Source organism: Schistocerca serialis, chromosome 3 (genome assembly GCF_023864345.2).
Source record: "Schistocerca serialis cubense isolate TAMUIC-IGC-003099 chromosome 3, iqSchSeri2.2, whole genome shotgun sequence".
NCBI classification, from domain to species: domain Eukaryota; kingdom Metazoa; phylum Arthropoda; class Insecta; order Orthoptera; family Acrididae; genus Schistocerca; species Schistocerca serialis.
In genome coordinates this window covers 59,965,483-59,974,548 of record NC_064640.1, presented here as the reverse complement: position 1 = coordinate 59,974,548, position 9,066 = coordinate 59,965,483, and the positions used below count along the sequence as shown (strand labels likewise).

Below are 9,066 nucleotides of genomic sequence, written 5' to 3'. Positions count from 1 at the left end.
GAAGAACATGGTAACAGGCTTGCTAGGCATAAAGAAGCAACTGAAACAGTTAAAAAAATAAGGTGCCGGCTCCAGATGGAATCCCATTTCAGTTTTACAGAGAGGGCTCTATGGCACTGTCCCCTTACTTAGCTTGCATTTATCGAAAATCTCTCGCCCAGCGCAATTTCCCAAGCAACTGGAAAAAGGGCGGATGACTGCTGTAAGAGTGTATAAGAAGGGTACAACGATGGACCAGCAAAATCACATCCGAATATATTGAACACTGATCGGCAGCAGAATTCTTGAACATAATCTCGGTCCGAATATAATAAATTTCCTCGAGATTGAAAAGCTTCTGTCCACAAATCAGCACGAATTTAAAAGCGTCGCTTATGCGGAGCTCAGCTTCGTTTCTCTCTCATGATATTCCGCGAACCAAGGATGAAGGGTAACATGTGAATTCCATACTCCTAGATGTCCATAAAGCGTACTGAGCGAGATGGCGCAGTGGCTAGCACACTGGACTCGCATTCGGGAGGACGACGGTTCAATCCCGCGTCCGGCCATTCTGATTTGGGTTTTCAGTGATTTCCCTAAATCGCTCCAGGCAAATGCCGGGATGATTCCTTTGAAAGGGCACGGTCGGCTTCCTTCCCCGTCATTTCCTAATCCAATGAGACCGGTGACCTCGCTGTCTGATCTCCTTCCTCGAACAACCCATAAAGCTTCCTGGCAGATTAAAACTGTGCACCGACCGAGACTCGAACTCGGGACCTTTGCCTTTCGCGGGCAAGTGCTCTACCATCTGAGCTACCGAAGCACGACTCACGCCCGGTCTCACAGCTTTACTTCTGCCAGTATCTCGTCTCCTACCTTCCAAACTTTACAGAAGCTCTCCTGCGAACCTGCAGAACTAGCACTCCTGAAAGAAAGGATACTGCGGAGACATGCCAGGAAGTTTCATATCAGCGCACACTCCGGTGCAGAGTGAAAATCTCATTCTGGAAACCTCCCCCAGGCTGTGGCTAAGCCATGTCTCCGCAGAATCTACCCATCTAATCTTCAGCATTCTTCTGTAGCACCACATTTCAAAGGCTTCTATTCTCTTCTTGTCCAAACTATTTATCGTCCATGTTTCACTTCCATACATGGCTACACTCCATACAAATACTTTCAGAAACGACTTCCTGACATTTAAATCTATACTCGATGTTAACAAATTTCTCTTCTTCAGAAACGCTTTCCTTTCCATTGCCAGTCTACATTTTATATCCTCTCTACTTCGACCATCATCAGTTACTTTGCTCCCCAAATAGCAAAACTCCTTTACTACTTTAAGTGTCTCATTTCCTAATCTAATTCCCTCAGCATGCCCCGGCTTAATTCGACTACATTCCATTATCCTCGCTTTGCTTTTGTTGATGTTCATCTTTTATCCTCCCTTCAAGACACTGTCCATGCCGTTCAACTGCTCTTCCAGGTCCTTTGCTGTCTCTGACAGAATTACAATGTCATCGGTGAACCTTAAAGTTTTTATTTCTTCTCCATGGATTTTAATACCTACTCCGAATTTTTCTTTTGTTTCCTTTACTGCTTGCTCAATATACAGATTGAAAAACATGGGGGAGAGGCTACAACCCTGTCTCACTCCCTTCCCAACCGCTGCATCCCTTTCATGTCCCTCGACTCTTATAACTGCCATCTGGTTTGTATACAAATTGTAAATTGCCTTTCGCTACCTGTATTTTACCCCTGCCACCTTCAGAATTTGAAAGAGAGTCTTCCAGTCAACACTGTCAAAAGCTTTCTCCAAGTCTACAAATGCTAGAAACGTAGGTTTGCCTTTTCTTTATGTAGCTTCTAAGATAAGTCGTAGGGTCAGTATTGCCTCACGTGTTCCCATTTTCTACGGAATCCAACTGATTTTCCCCGACGTCGGCTTCTACCAGTTTTTCCATTCGTCTGTACAGAATTCGCGTTAGTATTTTGCAGCCGTGACTTATTAAACTGATAGTTCGGTAATTTTCACATCTGTCAACACCTGCTTTCTTTGGGATTGGAATTATTATATTCTTCTTGAAGTCTGAGGGTATTTCGCCTGTCTCATACATTTTGCTCACCAGATGGTAGAGTTTTGTCAGGACTGGCTCTCCAAAGGCTGTCAGTAGTTCTAATGGAATGTTTTCTACTCCCGGGGCCTTGTTTCAACTTAGGTCTTTCAGTGCTCTGTCCAATTCTTCACGCAGTATCATATCTCCCATTTCATCTTCATCTACATCCTCTTCCATTTCCATAATATTGTCCTCAAGTACATCGCCCTTGTATAGTCCCTCTATATACTCCTTTCACTTTTCTGCTTTCCCTTCTTTGCTTAGAACTGGGTTTCCATCTGAGACCTTGATATTCATACAAGTGGTTCTCTTTTCTCCAAAGGTCTCTTTAATTTTCCTGTAGGCATTATCTATCTTACCCCTAGTGAGGTAAGCCTCTACATCCTTACATTTGTCCTCTTCCTGTCGATCTCATTTTTGAGACGTTTGTATTCCTTTTTGCCTGCTTCATTTACTGCATTTTTATATTTTCTCCTTTCATCAATTAAATTCAGTATTTCTTCTGTCACCCAAGGATTTCTACTAGCACTCGTATTTTTACCTACTTGATCCTCTGCTGCCTTCACCACTTCATCCCTCAAAGCTATCCATTCTTCTTCTACTGTATTTCTTTCCCCCATTCTTGTCAATTGTTCCTTTATCCTCTTCCTGAAACTCTCTACAACCTCTGGTTCTTTCAGTTTATCCAAGTCCCATCTCCTCAAATTCCCACCTTTTTGCAGTTTCTTCAGTTTTAATCTACAGTTCATAACCAATAGATTGTGGTCAGAGTCCACATCTGCCCTTGGAAATGTCTTACAATTTAAAACCTGGCTCCTAAATCTCTGTCTTACCATTATATAATCTATCTGAAACCTGTCAGTATCTCCAGGCTTCTTCCATGTATACAACCTCCTTTTACGATTCTTGAACCATATGTAACGTGGCATTTTCCATACACTACCTGATCAAAAGTATCTGGACTCCTATTAGTTGAAGAGTGTCCACCCTTCGACTTTATGTCGGCCTGAACTCTGGTGGGGCACTTTCAGTTAGCTATCCGAATGTCCATGGAGGAACGGCAATCCATTCTTCCTCAAGAGCGGAAACCACAGAAGACAGTGATTCTGGACGCTGAGCTCTGGAGCGAAGTAGACGTTATAACTCATCCCAAAGGTGTTAATTCAGGTCGGGACTCTGGGCAGGCCAGTCCGTTTCAGGAATGCTATTATCCACAAACCATTACCTCACAGATGTCGCTGTAGGGTTCATTGTCATGCCGATAGATACATTTATCGTCTCCGCACTATTCCTAAACTGTACGTATTACACAGTGCTGTATAGTGTGTTCATATCCTTGCGCATTTAGCGTCATCGTAACACCACCTCCTCCATACCTCTCTGCTGGCAGTACACGTGATGTCAGGTAACGTTCTCCGTGCATTTACCGAATCCAAACACTTCCGTGAGATTCCCACATGGTAGATCTTGATTCTTCAAACCGAATCACTCGATTCCAGTCATCCACTGCCTAGGGGCGTCGCCATTTACGCCACCCCAAGCGTCGATTAGCAATGACTACACTCCAGATTTGTTTTTGTGAGTGTGTTTCCAAGCTACTGTTACGTTTGTGAAAATTTGTGAACAGTGATCAAGAAAGCCAAGAGAGCCCCGGAAATGGAAACACCTCACCCCTGTCACAACGAGACTGCCACGCCAGAACAACAAAGATTACTATAGCATTTATGAAAAGACTGTGTAACATCTGTATGATCTTATTGTGAAATTGTTTTGGTAATGCCATTTAGCCTGAAGATGAGGTATTCCCTCGAAACATGTCACACAATAAATAAATAATACATTAGTTAACAAAGTTTGTGACTGGTAGCGGTAATTTAAAAAAATCTTTACATATTTCTTGAGATAGTCACGGTCGAAAAATAGTCAAAGTGGCTTCAAATTCATTTTCTTTCTATTTTCCGCAGACAGAAAATAAGAAGGTAAGCATAGAGTTATTATTGTTTTATCTGAATAAGTTATTGGAACCTATAATTTATTGCATCATTGAATGGATTTACTTTCGAATATAATTTTTTAACTCTCAGAATCTGATAGCGTTAGTATGTGTCGGCTGACTCGGGTAATTGTTTGCTGATAGATAACAGTTGCAAACTCCCGTGAAAAGAGGCTGGGAGAAGCTCAGATGAAGAATGAAGTAACGAATGAAAAGAAACAACAAACTGGGTTGACGAACAAGAGTGGGAAATCTGTAAGTGGGTACTTTAGTGTGCATCTACAAAGAAAGAAAATGAAAACCAGATGTAAGGAGGAAACACCAGAGTCACTGGAGGTATTGGATGTTTCCATCATTTTTGATAATGACGATGACGGTGATTCGATAATCACTTTATTAACGCATTGAAATCAATCCAACACATTGAAAAGAACGTAATGAGATGTATTGCTTCACTGGAGAAGCAGGTAAAGGCAAAAAACTCTGGCGTAGCTGCAACGCTTGCTACGTCTGAAATCATGCTACATGTGCTGGAGAAGACACCCCGAGGCTCTGTTTGTGATGACTTCTTACCCAAGAAATTCTTTCAAGACTTGAAATGTGAAATTGAAGGTGTTTACACGTTACACGTCGCTGTTCGAATACATTTCAGTATTATGCTTTCGTAGCGGATAATGACAGATAAAATAAGTGAATATTATTTTCAGTAACGTATATTCAGGATAAACTTTCCTTCTCAGGCGCACAATTAGCGGAAACTGTGAACAGTTATCCCATGCGCTGGAGGATAGTGTGAAATGTTATATTTGTAATATCTGTTGTTTTTTTAGTTTTAAATAGTTTTAGCGTAGTAAAAATAGAGAACTACAGTAACCTTACACATAACTGGTTTTAAATTGCTTATTATGAATGCATCAAATAGTAATTTTTATTTAAGTGCACTCCATTCTAGAATTTCCCTTAAATAAAGGTATTTCGTTTGTTTGTTCCACTGTCTTAGTTTTGCGATACTGTTCATCGAGCTTTTAAGATCAGGGTAGCAAAGGAAAACTAGCGAAGAAAATTGTAAGGAAGGCGCTACAAAATAAGCACTTTTAGTTAAAGACCAAGAGAGCGTATTGTGTTGCCGTGAAATGCGGCACCAGTTTTGCTTTAGCCTCTTCTTATGTCGTGAAAAGGAAAGTTGCAATCGTACTTTCATGAGGCACGTCTGACACTGTATTTTCTGGCCATGCCATTCAACTGAGAACGACGTTCTTACTACACTACTGGCCATTAAAATTGCTACAGACGCGAAATTTAACGGACAGGAAGAAGATACTGTGATATGCAAATGATTAGCTTTTCAGAGCATTCACACAAGGTTGGCGCCGGTGGCGACACCTACAACGTGCTGATATGAGGAAAGTTTCCAACCGATTTCTCATATACAAACAGCAGTTGACCGACGTTGCCTGGTGAAACGTTGTTGTGAAGCCTCGTGTAAGGAGCAGAAATGCGTACCATCACGTTTCCGACTTTGATAAAGGTCGGATTGTAGCCTATCGCGACTGCGGTTTATCGTATCGCGACATTGTTATTCGCGTTGGTCGAGATCCAATGACTGTTAGCAGAATATGGAATCGGTGGGTTCAGGAGGGTAATACGGAACGCCGTACTGGGTCCCAACGGCCTCGTATCACTAGCAGTCGAGATGACAGGTATCTTATCCGCATGGCTGTCACGGATCGTGCAGCCACGTCTCAATCCCTGAGTCAACAGATGGGGACGTTTGCAAGACAACAACCATCTGCACGAACATTTCGACGACGTTTGCAGCAGCATCGACAATCAGCTCGGAGACCATGGCTGCGGTTACCCTTGACGCCTGTGATGGTGTACTCAACGACGAACCTGAGTGCACGAATGGCAAAACGTCATCTTTTCGGATGAATCCAGGTTCTGTTTACAGCATCATGATGGTCGCATCCGTGTTTGGCGACATCGCGGTGAACGCACTTTGGAAGCGTGTATTCGTCATCGCCATACTGGAGTATCACTCGGCGTGATGGTATGGGGTGCCATTGGTTACACGTCTCGGTCACTTCTTGTTCGCACTGACGGCACTTTGAACAGTGGACGTTACATTTGAGATGTGTTACGACCCGTGGCTCTACCCTTCATTCTATCCCTGCGTAGCCCTACATTTCAGCAGGATAATGCACGACCGCATGTTGCAGGTCCTCTACGGGCCTTTCTGGGTACAGCAAATGTCAGACTGCTGCCCTGGCCAGCACATTCTCCAGATCTCTCACCAACTGAAAACGTCTGGTCAATGGTGGCCGAGCAACTGGCTCGTCACAATACGCCAGTCACTACTCTTGATGAACTGTGGTATCGTGTTGAAGCTGCATGGGTAGCTGTACCTGTACACGCCACCCATGCTCTGTTTGACTCAATGCTCAGGCGTATCAAGGCCGTTATTACGGCCAGAGGTGGTTGTTCTGGGTACTGATTTCTCAGGATCTATGCACACAAATTGCGTGAAAATGTAATCACATGTCAGTTCTAGTATAATATATTTGTACAATGAATACCCGTTTATCATCTGCATTTCTTCTTGGTGTAGCAATTTTAATGGCCAGTAGTGTATGTTTAGTCGGAACTCCCAGTGCGGATTCATATGTCGTCTGATATTGTAAAATCACACTTTTGCGTGTACCACTAGGCAGTAGGGAACGACATACTCATAGAGGTTTCCAGAATGTGAAGAAGCACATAACTGTGTGCTCCTCTACATATAGCCTCCTGGATCTTATTGATGGGTTTGATACGATCTGTGCTGCTTCTTAGAGAATAGATCTGTCTCTTAATATGTCGTCACATGGAGAGTAACTCACTATACGTGCTGTGAATGTTGTAACTGAAAGATACTATTAATTCAGCCCAAACATCCACGGTAGCAGAAAACTGCAGTAGTTCGTTAAGTTGGGTGACTGAACGATTGGTAATTAACAACCGACTCTATAACAGAATGTGGCAACACAATAAGAAATAACAATTAAAATTTAGTAGGAGTATGTTACGTAACGGCCAACGACCTTGCCACAGTGGTAACACCGGTTCCCGTCACATCAGCGAAATTAAGCGCTGCCGGGTTGTCGGGGCTGTCGGGCTTAGCTAGGACACTTGGATGGATCACCGTCCTGGTGTTGGCAAGCGGGGTGCACTCAGCCCTTGTGAGCTCAACTGTGGAGCTGCTTGTTTGACAAGTAGCAACACCGGCCACGAAGATTACCAACGGCCGGGAGAGCGGTGTGCTGACCATATGTCCCTCTATATCTACATCCGGTGACGCCTATGGGCTGAGGATGACATGGCGGCCGGTCGGTACTCTTGGGCCTTCAAGGCCTGTTTCGGACGGCGTTTGTTTGTTTATGTCAAAAAATGGTACTTAACTTTGGTACAATTTGATGTGTGGTACTTGGTGTCCTATCCCTAGAACAATGAAATCCAAGTAACTTTGCTGTCTCTTGGCAGTCTATGATGTTGTTACTGTAACTGAAAGTAATGTGCAGACACTCTGTTCATCATCCTAGTTCTCTGTATGTAGCAACTGCTAAGTCGGAAGGTACTCTTCAGAATAATGTACTGAGCTGGCTGCAGGTATTGAACTCTCTAACTGCTGGTCTTACTTTGTGCCTGTTGTCGAAAGAAATTCCATGTCCTCCAGTACATGGCAAAGAGGGGTGGGGGTGGGGGGGTGACAAGATGGTCGTCCGGCCACTATCTACCAATAACAATGTCAAATCCAGATGAACATGCCAAACCCGCGAAGATACGTTACAAGGCCAGGAGGAAGAATTAGAGGGTGCAGAGAGACGGTTGGAAGTTAAACGGAGATTATTAGGGTTGAATATTTTCGATCTAGTGCCTGGATCTTTGACTCTATCTCCGCGCAATCGGATTACTACGAAGCAGCCATCGGTAGCGTCGAAGTTGATTATTTGTCATCGGGGATAAGGCGAGGCTACCGATCCTTATCAAGAACTATGTCACTAATATAGACTGGTAATCTGGGTCTGCCAATTAACAGTTCCTGCGCAGAGAGTGGTATAATTACACCACTTCCGATCTTCCGCGACAAGTCGATGCCAGGAAACAGAAGAAGGAAGCTGTTAGAAGCTAATCGTCCCATTCTTCGGATTTGGAACCAGTAATCTTCGTAGCATCATTTCTGTCTCTCTTTAATACAATTGCATAGTACAAAACACAGTAAATTGTGCAATAAGCTTTTTGGACTTCCTCCATATCTACGAACGTGTCTGGGCTTAGATTCAAGGAACACGAAACAAAAAAAAAAAAAAAAATGCTTTCCCAAACTAAAAAAAATAATTTAACATAAGAATACAACTACAACCAAAAAGAAAGTAATCCCTTCGAAAACTGATATCTTTGCGTCTGGTTGACATTCAGTACCGTGTTGCCCCATTCCACGCTTTGTAACGTGCTTGGATCTTCATTGATGTGATCTCCACAAAAAGCGGTCGATACAAACAGCTGGTCAAGCCTGTCTCCACTTCGGCAGCGGTCGTCCCACGATCAGTCAGAGTTCCTACGACGACGCACTGCAAGTTTCCGCTGGTCCCAAGTATTCTCAATTGGATTCATGTCAGCAGATACCACATATCATTCCATTCGCTCGTTTCCTGTCTCCTGGAGACAACTGTTCACGAGATATGTGAGGCATGCTCGTGCTTTCTAGTGTTGAAATACCGACTCAACACCTAAATGATTGTAGGACTGAGCAGCAGGTTGTAGAATACTCTCCAGATGCTGCACAGCCTTCAAATTCCCCAAAATAGCCACGGAAGATTTCGGATATTCGTACATAATGCCTACCCTCCGGTCGTGTGTGATACGGTATACTCGTATTGAAGGAGAGGCTGGTCCATGTGTGGACGAAGTCTTAGAATTCGAACCCCGATTCCAGCACGCTGT

At 43.5% G+C, this 9,066-nt stretch overlaps 1 non-coding gene across 1 annotated transcript; it reads right to left on the bottom strand.

Annotated features, from left to right (window-relative positions):
* Positions 1-728: 728 nt before the first annotated feature.
* Trnas-cga (transfer RNA serine (anticodon CGA)) lies at positions 729-802 on the bottom strand. The gene has a single exon. It is a non-coding gene; the product is annotated as a tRNA-Ser (tRNA).
* Between the last annotated feature and the right edge of the window lie 8,264 nt (positions 803-9,066).